Source organism: Cryptomeria japonica, chromosome 10, assembly GCF_030272615.1.
Source record: "Cryptomeria japonica chromosome 10, Sugi_1.0, whole genome shotgun sequence".
Taxonomy (NCBI): Eukaryota; Viridiplantae; Streptophyta; class Pinopsida; order Cupressales; family Cupressaceae; genus Cryptomeria; species Cryptomeria japonica.
The window spans coordinates 902,354,297-902,368,844 of NC_081414.1; positions in this window are offsets into that span (position 1 = coordinate 902,354,297).

Below are 14,548 nucleotides of genomic sequence, written 5' to 3' on the forward strand. Positions count from 1 at the left end.
CTTAAAAACAAGTTTAGTTTAAATTTTAAATTAGTAAATTAAACTTAGGAAAATTTATAAAATAATTAGGATCATTGTGTAGTAAATTTGTAATTTTAAATTAATGTATATAATTGGAATCTCTCAATCCATTTGAGATTTATTGGGTTACTTGGTCGGTAATTTTAGGTTCATTTAAAACAATTAAGTCATATTATTATGATTTGATCCAAACTAATTGCTCATTTTGAACTAGTAACTCTATAATTAATTATTCTCATGATAGAAGTAAACGTTGATTAATTTTGCATGTAAATGACACTATTTTTGCATCATACGAATTACTTATATATTAATTTGCATTCATTGATGAGCAAGTTACATTTCCACCATCTTCATGCAAGTTACACGTTTTAATATGTGAGTTCATAATTGTCATTATCATGCAATATATATTAAATAGTTTAGTTGTAGAAAAATGGTATTTTATCAAGTGGTACTTGAATGCCATCGAAGTAGTTATTTCAATTAATTAAACTTTGCAATGTCCAATTATGTACATTCAATTCATAATTGTTTGTAAGCATGATGTTTTTCATAGCTTCTTAGTTAGAAAACTAAATAAAGGAAGTTGAAAAACCAAAACCTAGCAGCGTTCGGCATATACAGTGCCTCTGGGTCACGCTTATGGGTAATGTCATCGTGTTGAACTACTGCACTTAACACCTAATAAAGCTGCATCAACGACGTCTGTGGCATCATCCCTATAAATCATCGGGGAGTAATAAGGGACACTTGGAAGTTAAAATCCAAGGGGCAGGTAATCCCCCTTGGATCGATAACCTAATAAGATAATCCTTAAATGATTTTTCATCTGCTGAGTTAAACCATAGTAAACCCCCTTTTAGGGTTGATTGAGTGAAATGCTTTTATGAAATTGATTTAATCTTGAAGAGTTGTTGATGATTTGGTCAAGGGTGACGCTTATGATAGGTATTAGGATCTAGTTGTTTTTAGGCCATAAGCAATAGGCCATCTTGAGCCTTTGCTTAAGTGCTACCACCGTGGGTAGCAACCGCAGAGAAACTATCTGGGACATTGACCCTAGAAAGAGTTGCATACCCACTAATCAGTTTACATCGAACCATAGAGTAGAAAATAGAACTACATACTTTACGCCTTGTTCCCGTGCCAAAACGGGTATGTAGGCAGTCTAGGGACGGAGTTGTCCCTAGTACTTAGGCGTTCATGGATGGGGTCTAGGTTTTGGTAAGAAGAAGGATTGAGAAGAATCCTAACTTGAAAGATAAGTGTAATAAAAAGGAAAAAGTAATTCAATGCATACTCGGAAGGAATCCTGTATGGATTTGCTTGATTTCCCGAGGCTTTAAGCCAAATTCTGAGGTGGAATTCAAGCTTGTATTATGTTATTTTGATTACTCCTAAGGATGGTGACCTCGATGCACTCCTATTAGAGGAGTGTAGTACTTAGTGAGTGACTCGGGACCCAAATAGTCCCGATGAGTCCAAGTCTCTGGCCAGAGTACCTCCTATCCCAATTGGATAGATGCCTACCCCGCATGGGTAGATGCCTATCTTGTATTGGATGGATGAGACCTCCTGCTCCGTATGAACAGATGCCTAACCCGTATGGTTAGATGCTCATCCCGGATGCATGAATGCCTAATCCTAATGGATGGATGCCCCGAGTATGCGATTGAATCAAACACAAATGATTAAAGTAAACAAAAAAAATAGTCAAATTTTGTTGGGTTGAGTAAAGTGGGTTATTACATGTGGTATCAGAGCAAAGGTTCAAATCTAGGCCTTGTGCTCACTTCAATTTACACAACTAAGGGAATGTTTTGCAATGGTAGAGATTAAATTATAAAATCTTAAATCAAGAACTAACTACATAATTTAATTTTCAGGTAAAAAACCCTAGATGGCTAGAGGAAGAGGAAGGGGAAATGGAAGGCATGCTACCACTAGGAGACAAAGGGAAGCTAACCATGAGGAAAACCATGAAGAAACCCATGAAGAAAAACATGAGGAAGACCATGAAGGGGATCAACATAACCCAAGGAATAACGAAGATGGGGTCGAGGCTATAATCAACCTTCTAACCGAACAAAGGGATAAAATCAACTTCCTGGAGCAATCAATGCAGGACCTTAGGGCAAGGCAGAATGACATTGAAAATCGAAGTGGAACTGAAAATGGAAATCCTGGTAGCAATCAAGGGAATATGATGGATAATAGAAAAGAAAATAACATATTGGAACTCTCCAAGGATCTAAAAAAAATCATCCCTCCTAATTTCGATGGGAGGCAAATTGGTGAAGGAGTTGAAAATTGGTTAAATGAAATGGAAAAGTATTTTGAACTAAGAGATTTTAGCGAAACAACCAAGGCCTTATGGGGTTCCTATCAACTCACAGGGGAGGCAGCTAGTTGGTGGACCAACATCAAGGAGAAAAATGGGTATAGCAGGGATACGATCACATAGGATCAATTTGTTCACCACTTCCGAAAAGGGTGGCTCCCTCAATTGTTCTTTGATGAGAAGGTGACAGAATTCCATAATCTATGTCAAGGGCCCCTATCAGTCCAACAATATTGGGATAAGTTCACCAAATTGCTTAAGTACGTACCTATGTACTAGAAAGATGAAGAAGGCCAAGCGAGGAAGTTCATTTTGGGACTAAATACCAAAATAGGGGCAAAGGTTGACATGCATGGACCCAAAAACATGAACGAAGTACTTGAAAAGTCCCTAAGGCAAGAGAGGAAGATTCAAACCCTAGCAGGGCAGAACTATAATGGGAACCACTCTTTTAAAATGAAGTAGGAATTCAAGGGGAACACTAACTTCAACAAAAGTCAAAGGAATAATTCTGCCGAAAGAAGGCCACCCCCTAATCAATATCAGAGGAATGGAAATAATAATAATAATAGGGGCAATAATAACAGAGGCAACTATAATAGGAATGACCAGTAGAACATGATAACCTATCCACCTAGGGCCAATGAAGCAAGGAATGACCCCCCTAGGAATCAAGGTAGGAGGGGTCCTCCAGGTGGATGCTTTATGTGTGGGGGAAACCATTTTTCTAGAGAATTTCCTAGGATGCAAGGTCATATTAGGGCCAATCAACCACAACAAGGGCCCCAACAAAGGATTCATGTAGCAGTTAGGAACCGAAGAGCAAGATTCCAGAATGTTCTTGTGGAAACTACAGGTACACTATTTGAACAACCAATTTCAATTCTAATTGACACTGGGTCATCTGAATGTTTCATCTCACCTGAATTAGTAAACAAATATGCATTAAAAGTTAATCAAATGGAGTCATCATGTACGGTTCAATATGGGGATAAGGCAACTAGGGAAGTAACTAAGTGTTTGTCGAGGGCAAGGGTACAATTTCTTGAGTTTGAAACAAGGGTAGATCTCTATGTGGCACCCCTAGGATTATATGATGTGATTATTGGAATGATTGGTTAACAGATCATCAAGCTAATGTAGATTGCTATAATAAAGTTGTTGAATGCTTGGATGATGGGGGGGAAAGGGTCAAAATCCAAGGAAAGTTTAACCCCATTAATATAGAAACTATATCAGCCATGCAATTAAAGAAGGAAAGAAGAAGAGGAGGCCTAATCTATATGGTTGAAATTGATGAAGGAAAAGAGGGAAATACCCCAACCTTTGAAAATGCCCGTTTCTTAAGAGAATTCAAGGATGTATTTCCAGAAGAATTACCCGGCTTACCTCGTAAAAGGAAGTTTGACTTTTCTATCGACTTGCTACCGGGAGCTGAACCAATATCAAGGGCACCTTACCGAATGAACACAACTGAATTACAAGAGCTCAAAATGCAATTAGAGGAACTCTTAGCTAAGGGATTAATAAGGCCAAGTGTATCACCATGGGGAGCACCAGTCTTATTCGTTAAGAAGAAGGATGGAACCTTAAGACTATGCATCGACTATAGGATGTTGAACAAGGTCACAATAAAGAATAGGTATCCCTTACCTCGAATAGAGGATCTTTTCGACCAAATGAAAGGAGCAGCAGTTTTCTCGAAGATAGACCTTCGATTAGGATATCATCAACTCAGAATTAAGGAGGAGGACATTCCGAAGACAACTTTCAGAACTAGATAGGGACATTATGAATTCACAGTAGTTCCTTTTGGTGTAACTAATGCCCCAACTGCATTTATGAACCTAATGAATAGTGTACTCCATGACTACTTGGACAAATTTGTTTTGGTATTTTTGGATGACATATTGATTTACTCTAGGAATGAGGAGGAACATTTAGTACACCTACAAATTGTTTTGCAAAGGTTAAGGGAACATAAGTTATATGGGAAACTATCAAAATGTGCCTTCTTCGAGGAAAAGATTCACTACCTTGGGCATATAATATCAAAGGAAGGAATAGCAGTTGATCCAGATAAGATAAAGGCAATAGTAGAATGGTTGATCCCTAAAAATGTTTCAGAGGTAAGAAGCTTTATGGGGCTAGCAGGGTACTATAGGAGGTTTGTGGAAGGATTCTCTAAGATAGCAAACCCCATCACCTCATTATAGAGGAAGGGTAAAAGGTTTGTGTGGACGGAACAAAGTGATAAGGCATTCCAAATTTTGAAAGGGAATCTAACTTTAGCACCCATTCTAAAAGTACCAGATCCGAATGGACACTTCACAGTCGTAATTGATGCTTCTATTGAAGGTTTAGGAGGAGTACTTGTCCAAAATGAAGGGGTAGTAGCTTACGAATCCGGGAAGCTGAAGACTCATGAAGTTAATTATGCACCCCATGACTTAGAGTTAGCAACGATTGTTCATGCCCTACAAAAATGGAGACACTTCTCACTAGGGAAGCCCTTTGAGTTAAAGTCAGATAACCAAGGACTAAAGTACATCTTTACCCAACCCCACTTAAATGCTAGACAAAGAAGGTTGTTAGAGTTTCTAAGTGAATATGATTTTGAAATTGAATATATTAAGGGGAAGGAAAATAGGGTGGTAGATGCTTTAAGTAGGAGGAGACACTTGATGACTATAGCAACATTCAAAACTTCTTTCAAAAGGCAAGTAATGGATGAGCAGGGATATGACCCATGGTATGAGCAAGTCAAATTGACTTTAGAATACGAACCAACTGATCCTAAGGTTGAAGGGTATACATTAGATGGAGATGGGTTGCTCAGATACAATAATAGAATCTATGTTCCTAATTCAGGAGACTTAAGGGAAGTAGTCTTGTCGGAGGCTCATAATGCCCCTTACTCAGGGCACCCGGGGGTTAACAAACTTTATGCAGATCTAAAGAAGCTATACTTTTGGCAAGGGATGAAGAATGACATAGTCAAGTATGTGGCTAAATGTTTGGAGTGTCAAAGGGTAAAGGCAGAGCATAGACATCCAGCTAAATTATTACAGTTATTTGATGTACCTCAACACAAGTGGCAAGTTATTAGCATGGATTTTGTGCAAGGGTTGTCCATGTCACCTTCTAGGCATGATACAATAATGGTGGTAATTGATAAACTCACCAAGGTGGCACACTTTATACCAGGGAATCTGACGAATGATGCACCTACCTTGGCAAGGCGCTTTGTTAAGGAAATATTTTGATTGCATGGAATGCTAGAGAAAATCATATCAGATAGAGATGCTAGATTCACTTCAAGGTTCTGGACAACACTTCAATCAACTCTGGGAACTCAACTAAATTTTAGCACTGCAAACCATCCTGAAACCGATGGTCAAACATAAAGGACAAATCAGATTTTGGAAGACCTACTTCGCATGTACTGCATGGACCAACAGAAGAAGTGGGAAGATTATCTACCTCTGCTAGAGTTTGCTTACAATAATACATCTCAAACATCTTTGGGAATGACACCTTTTGAAGTATTGTATGGTAGGCCATGTCGAACACCTTTGAGTTGGGATAGTCTTGAAGATAGAGTAATTGTTGGACCAGATATGTTGAAGGAAATGGAAAGGAAAACTAAGGAAATTAGGCAAAGATTGAAGGAAGCCTCAGATAGGCAGAAAAGTTATGCAGACAAGAACAGGACACCAAGGGAGTTTGAGGTGGGAGAGAAAGTCTTCCTAAGGGTTGGGCCACACAAGAGTTCCATAAGGTTTGGGAAAAAGACTAAGCTTGCACCTCGTTATGTTGGGCCTTTTGAAGTATTGGAAAGGATTAATCCAATTGCATATCGGTTGGCCTTACCTCCCCAATTGAGTCGAATCCATGATGTCTTCCATGTATCTCTTCTTAAAAAGTATGTACCTGATGAGAAACATATTTTGAATTGGGATGCTTTATAGGTCTAGGAAATGGGAGGAATAATGATAGAGCCATTCAAAATCTTGGAGAGGCGCCAGTGCCAATTGCGCAACAAAGAGGTTGATCAATGCAAAGTACAATGGAATCAGTATGATGAAAAGAATGCCACATGGGAAGATACTAGGGAAATGCAACAGTTGTTTCCCTTTTTGTTTTAAATGAATCATGAACTATAGACTCTTTTGGATATGTTCAATAAGTGCATCGGGACGATGCACAAATTAAGGGGGGGAGGATGTCACAACCCTCCTTTATCACTTTTTGATTTGATACAATTCTATTATATTTTTTTTGGTTGAGCTATTGAAAATAATTGAATGAATATTATAAATGAATAAATAATGGACCCACATACACACTTGGAGAATATAATTTAAATAGGCATTATTTATTTATTCTTTTTCCCATTCCCAATTATGGCACATGTTGTAGGAAAAATTAGAAGCTTCTAGAGCAATCTTCAATACCTTTCATTTAACTCCCCCACTAGGATATCAATCAATTTTGCATGAGTCCAATATTGGAAAAAAGAATCTCATTCTAATTAATTTCTCTAGATAGTGGAATTAAGGGATTTTTCCTATATATTGTATGCAAGTATTCAAAAGAGGGGGTTGGTTATTCTTTGAAGAAAGTTTTCTCAATTAGTTTGTTTTTAGTAGTCATATTTTTTTTCATTTTGGAAGAATAGTTAAGGTTGTTTTGAAGAATTTTGTTCCAAGCTTGCAAGGAAGGATCAAGGAAGGCTAGGCTTGAAGATTTGGAGAGGATTCAACATCAAAAGGCTTCTCCAGGTTCCCTCTTTGCATTTGTTAATTCCTTATGTAAATTCTTTTTATTTTCAAAGGAAATATCTCCTCCTAGATTCTTTAGTTGAATATAGCTTTCTGAAAGAAATCATTTCTTAATTGTTAGATAGAAAGGAAATCTATTTTTTCATTAAAGAAATGCAGTGATAAAAAAAAAATTCTTTTCTTTTAAAATACAAATGCAGATTTCTCTTTATTTGTTAATCTATTTAAAAGACTGTTTTTTTTAAAATCTAGAGAAGATCTTGAATCAAAAAAAAAAAAAGAAGATAAATCATGCTTTTCAATACCTCTATTTATTTCTTTTGAAAAACTCAATTTTTTTTCCTATCTCTGTAAGTAATTTTTTTCTCTCTATGCATATAATCATTTGTATTTAGGAATCTCACTATGAGAAATAGTATATCAAGTATGAATTCTCCTTGTTATTCTTTTGTTGTTCATTTATTCTAGAAATCTCTCTCTGTGATTATTATTTTCCTGAAAATCTCTCAAAGAAAGTTGTTTATCTCAACATAATAGCAAAATTGTTGGATATGATCTCTATGAAATCAAAATTTAAACATTTGCCTATCTCTGTGATAATCTAGTTATCTGTTATATTGCTGAAACAAATTTCCCTATTTCGTTTCATTCTTGTGAATAAATTCTGATTCTTATTTTTATAATAACTTTTTATATCATTAAATAAACTGGAATGAAAACCACACACACACACACACACACACATAGTATATATATGTGTGTGTGTGTGTGTGTGTGTGTGTGTGTGTGTGTACACACACACACACACACACACATATTAATAATTTATACAAAAAAAAGGTAATAAACAAATGAGTTAAAGTAAAGTCTTTATGCACGAAGTATTATTGGGCAGCGTGCAGGGGGGAGGCAGCGTAAATGTAACCGTCGGGGAAGTGGTACCCTCCACTTCCCCTGCGGGAAGTGGTACGACAGTGGCCATAGGGGGAGTGGAGGGGCCCACGGTGTCCCCTCACCTCTGCTGGCCTACACCTGCAGGTCCGCAGGGGTGATGGGACCTGTGGCCCCCACCCCCCCATTAACTCTTAAAAACAAGTTTCATTTTTTTTATTATTTAGATTATATATATATTAAATTGCAAATTAAAAAATTGTTAATAATTGATTTAGTTTAAATTTTAAATTAGTAAATTAAACTTAGGAAAATTTATAAAATAATTAGGATCATTGTGTAGTAAATTTGTAATTTTAAATTAATGTATATAATTGGAATCTCTCGATCCATTTGAGATTTATTGGGTTACTTGGTCAGTAATTTTAGGTTCATTTAAAACAATTAAGTCATATTATTATGATTTGATCCAAACTAATTGCTCATTTTGAACTAGTAACTCTATAATTAATTATTCTCATGATAGAAGTAAACGTTGATTAATTTTGCATGTAAATGACACTATTTTTGCATCATACGAGTTACTTACATATTAATTTGCATTCATTGATGAGCAAGTTACATTTCCATCATCTTCATGCAAGTTACAGGTTTTAATATGTGAGTTCATAATTGTCATTATCATGCAATTATATATTAAATAGTTTAGTTGTAGAAAAATGGTATTTTATCAAGTGGTACTTGAATGCCTTCGAAGTAGTTATTTCAATTAATTAAACTTTGCAATGTCCAATTATGTACATTCAATTCATAATTATTTTTAAGAATGATGTTTTTCATAGCTTCTTAGTTAGAAAACTAAATAAAGGAAGTCGAAAAACCAAAACCTAGCAGCGTTCGGCATATACAGTGCCTATGGGTCACGCTTATGGGTAATGTCGTGGTGTTGAACTACTGCACTTAATGCCTAAAAAAGCTGCATCAATGACATATATGGCATCTTCCCTATAAATCGTCGGGGAGTAATAAGGGACACTTGGAAGTTAAAATCCAAGGGGCGGGTAATCCCCCTCGGATCGATAACCTAATAAGATAATCCTTAAATGATTTTTTATCCACTGAGTTAAACCATAGTAAACCCCCTTTTAGGGTTGATTGAGTGAAATGCTTTTATGAAATTGATTTAATCTTGAAGAGTTGTTGACGATTTGGTCAAGGGTGACGCTTATGATAGGTATTAGGATCTAGTTGTTTTTAGGCCACAAGCAATAGGCCATCTTGAGCCTTTGCTTAAGTGCTACCATCATGGGTAGCAACCACAGAGAGACTGTCTGGGACATTGACCCTAGAAAGGGTTGCATACCCACTAATCAGTTTACATCAAACCATAGAGTAGAAAATAGAACTACATACTTTACGCCTTGATCCCATGCCGAAACGGGTATGTAGGCAGTCTAGGGACGGAGTTGTCCCTAGTACTTAGGTGTTCGTGGATGGGGTCTAGGTTTTGGTAAGAAGAAGGATTGAGAAGAATCCTAACTTGAAAGATAAGTGTAATAAAAAGGAAAAAGTAATTCAATGCATACTTGGAAGGAATCCCGTACGGATTCGCTTGATTTCTCAAGGCTTTAAGCCAAATTCTGAGGCAGTTTTCAAGCTTTTATTATGTTATTTTGATTACTCCTAAGGACGGTGACCTCAATGCACTCCTATTAGAGGAGTGTAGTACTTAGTGAGTGACTCAAGACCTAAATGGTCCCGATGAGTCTAAGTCTCTGGCCAGAGCACCTCCTATCCCAATTGGATAGATGCCTACCCCGTATGGGTAGATGCCTATCCCGTATTGGATGGATGAAGCCTCTTGCTCCGTATGAATAGATGCCTAACCCGTATGGTTAGATGCTCATCATGGATGGATGAATGCCTAATCCTAATGGATGGATGCCCAGAGTATGCGATTGAATCAAACACAAATGATTAAAGTAAACAAAAAAAAATAGTCAAATTTTGTTTGGTTGAGTAAAGTGGGTTATTACACTTACTCTAAACAAAATTCAACTCTAAGCCTAAACTACATTCTAGCTAAAATAGATTTAAATGTACGCCTATAATAAAATAAAATAAAAACTTGGCACAGTAACCATATACCATTTTGAATCCTAATTGTAAATTAAATTAAACCCAAAACTTCAACCAAACTCAACCATAAATCTAAGACTTAACCAAATTGAGCTGTCACTAAATTCAAATATAAACCTAACACTAAACAAAAATAAACCCTAAATAAATGAATCATATTAACACCAAAAAAAACACTAACACAAAATTAAAATCAACCTTGACCCTAAAAAATAGCAAACTTTAACCCTAACACTATACAAAATTCAATGTTATTTTAAAGCAAAATAACATTAAATAAAAAATAAAATAAACACCAAACTTAAACCATATTGACCTGTACCCCTAACACTAAAATAAAATTAACCATAGTCATAAATGAACTACAATTCTAAATGAAAACCTAATTAAACCCGAAACCAAATCAAACCATAACCCTTACTCTAACGAAAATTCAACTCTAAGCCTAAACCACATTCTACCTAAAATCGATTTGAAATGTAGACCTACACTTAAATAAAATAAAAATTTGAACATTAACCATATACCATATTGAACCCTAATTGTAAATTAAATTAAACCCAAAACTTGAACCAAACTCAACCATAACTCTAACACTTAACCAAATTGAATTGTAACTAAATTGAAATATAAACCCAAGACTAAATAAAAATAAACCCTAAATAAATGAATCATATTAACACACAAAAAAAACACTAACACAAAATAAAATTGAACCTTCTCCCTAAAAAATAACAAACTTTAACCCTAACACTATACGAAATTCAATGTTATTTTAAAGTAAAATTGATCAATAAATCATATTGAATGATAAACTTTAACCTAAATAAAGAATAAACCAATTAAAGGAATAACATAAATTAAACGACAATCTTAAACGAACTACAATTCTTAATGTAAACCTAATTAAACCCTAAATCAAATTGAACCATCACCCTTACTCTAAACAACATTGAACTCTACGCCTTAACCACATTATACCAATTTCAAATCTACACCTACCACTAAATTTTTTTAAAAAAATGAACCTTAAGCATAAACCATATTGAACCTTAATCCTAAATTAAATTAAACCCAAATCTTGAACCAAACTCAACCATAACTCTAACACAACCTAATTGAACCATAATTAAATTGAACTATAACCCTAACAAAATAAATCTGAACTAAATAAATCATATTGAAACCTAACAATAAACTAAGTTAATTGCCAACTATTATACTAATTCAATGTCATAAACCAAATGAAACCTTACCAAGTCTAGCCCTAAACCTAAACCTAAAATTTACCCTCACCTTAGCACTAACCCTATACAAAGTTCAATCCTTTACAAAATTCAATCTAAATAAAAATTAATTGTACACTACACTAAAATAAACACTAACACAAAAAAAAATTCAACCTTCACCCTAAAAAATAACATGCTTTAACCCTAATACTATACGAAATTGAATACTAATTTTAAAGAAAGTTGAAAGTAAATCAAATTAAATGTTAAACCAAAACTTAATTTAACACTAAACCAAACTAAACACTCTAACAAAACAAAATGGAATTGTAACCCACGCCATTAAAAATATTATTAAAATATAAACCTAAAGAAAATTAAACCCTAATCATAAAACTAAATAAAAAATAACAAGCCTTAGTACCATGAAAATTATTTATATAATTAATTTAATATAAATTATTAGACTTATTAATTAATAATTTTTTTTTTATTTAATTTCTTTACAATTGAGCTTGCGGAGAAAGCCTAGAGATATCGAGGCTTTCATTACATATTTTTACTTAAATAAATATGGTTTCTATAATTTGTCACTTTGATTTAGACTTATATATGAAAAATGATTTAAGGCATATATGACTTGTGCATTGAATTTTAAAATTTGAATCAATTATTTTTATTTTATTTTTTAATTCAAAATTGTCTTTGGACATTAATAATTTATAATTTATAAATTCAATTAAAATTTATATTATAATTTAAAATTAATCAAATTATATTTATTAAAATAAAATAAATAAATTATAATTATAATTATAAATACATCTCAGATTAAAATTATAATATAATAAATATACAGTATTATTTTTTACATAATAGATGACACCATTTTTTTATAACTTATTATGAATATTCTTATACTTTAATATTATATTTTATAACATGCTAGCTCATCATCTCTTCATACACAACATCTATTTATTATAAATCACAAAATCAACTACAATTATACTAATCATATTTAAAATCAATGTTAGTCCAAATAACCATAATATTCACTAAAATAATTACGCCGAGGGCGTTTCATTATATGAAACGTATTAGCTAATTTCGAAAATCGAGGGTCCACATTTATTGATAAACGTTTCAAGACCATTGCAACGATTGTAGTCGTTGAATCATTTGTGCGTTTATTTCACCATTTTTTTCATCAAATCATTTGTTAGGTTTTTTCATAGTTTCCCTACCCACATTTTCTGTTTAGGGATTGTGACTTCCCTTGTTCCCCGTTTTTCCTACTCGTGTTTTTCGTTATGTGACGTCCCTTCCAATAGCTTCGGACGGTGCTCGCTAAAATATTAGCATTAGGGTTTGATTGCTATGTGTGAAGAGTCGAAGAGGAATGAGAAGATATCTTTGCCTCCTTGCACACAGTAATTAGCACATGCAAAATTATCAACGGAGATAGCATGAAGTCTTTTTACAGACGATTATATGGGACTTAATCTTTGGGTTAGAATTTGTTAATTATTTTTAAAAATAGTAGGTATATTTGAAGATATAAATTTGAGATTGTTTTTTATTATTAGGCTAATTTATTGGTAGATTATAATTAATTTTTATATTGTATATAATATAATAAATATTAATTATATATTTTTTATTATAAAATGATGTATTTATATATTATTGTTCTTTGATTTATTTGTATAATATTATACTATAATTGTAGTCTTTATACATTTAATACAACTTTGATTTTGTTTTTTAGAATATTATATTTATATTATAATTTTGATATAAATGATCAAAGTATAATTATCTTAGAATTTTTTTTGTAAAATATGTTATTATGGAGTTATATTAATTGTATCTTTCTTTATTTTCCTTTTTTTTCTCTTTATTTTTTATTGAAAGGATTATTTTCTTAGTTATTATGTAACTTGATAAATAAATTAATAAATAATTATATACTTGAAAAATAAAAATAAAAATTATTAAGTAAGATTTTAAAAATAATTATCATTATAAATTTTAAATAACATTATTTATTGTCGTCGATATTTGCTAGCTCTTAATGCCTCGTAACCAGGAAATCATTTCTAAAAGTGACTTCATTTTTTCCCATGCGCCCAACTTCATTTCTCATTTATTGACGTTGAGCTCACACACTTCCCATTATCTCTTCTTGGCTTACTTCTCGAAGGGTCTCTACAATTTTCTCTGTGCTAATTTTTCCATCACTAAAGAAGCTCTGTTGGCGGAGGACATGGGGGGCGACAGAGTTAGATATGAATTGGAAAATCTAGATGATTTTAAAAATGACCCTCTGGTCTGGAACTTCTGTGTTGAAGATGGGGTTGGGGATTTTCTGGATTGCTTGAAGGGCCATGATGAGCAGCTCTTGACTGCTTTTGCCTCCTCCTGGTCTGGGAGGCGGGTCTCAGTTGGCGGCATTGCCTTTGATGTCGCTAAGGAGACTATTGCCCAAGCTACGAAGATGACCCTTGATGGCCACCGCTAGAAGCATACCAATCATGTTGCAAACAACGAAGGTTTGAAACGGTTCTTCCGTAACCGTGAAGAACCTGTCAAGCTGCAAGGTGGGTTTGCTCGGGAGGAGCTCAAGAACCCGTGGAACATGATCTGCCTCATTCTCGAAGGCAGGTATAAGGTATTCTACTACTACCATTTCCCCTCCTCAATCACTTCCATAACAATGATTTGCTTTGTTTGCCATTTTATTTACTGCACTCTATAGAGAGCTTTGTTAAAGACACCATGAACCCCAAGCATAGGATAAGCCACCCTACCTCCTCCACTAGGGCCTCATTTACAGGTTGTATAAATTCCATGAGGCTCTCTGCCCCCCCCCCCCCCCCCCCCCCCCCCGAAATCTCTCGCTCTCTCAGCCCCCCATGCTGACTTCCCAACAACTCGCGACCCTGTCTATGGCTTTCCCTAGATTCTTCCAATATCCCCATGAGGGCTTTGCTACGACCACCATGTCCCTGTTTGCCTTATCAGTGATCTCCCCTAGTTTAACTCTATCTGCCTCTCCCAGTGCTTCTCACTCCCTATCCAAGGGCAAAGGAAAAACCCTCGCTAAACGCAAACACATTGTCTTTGATAATAATTCT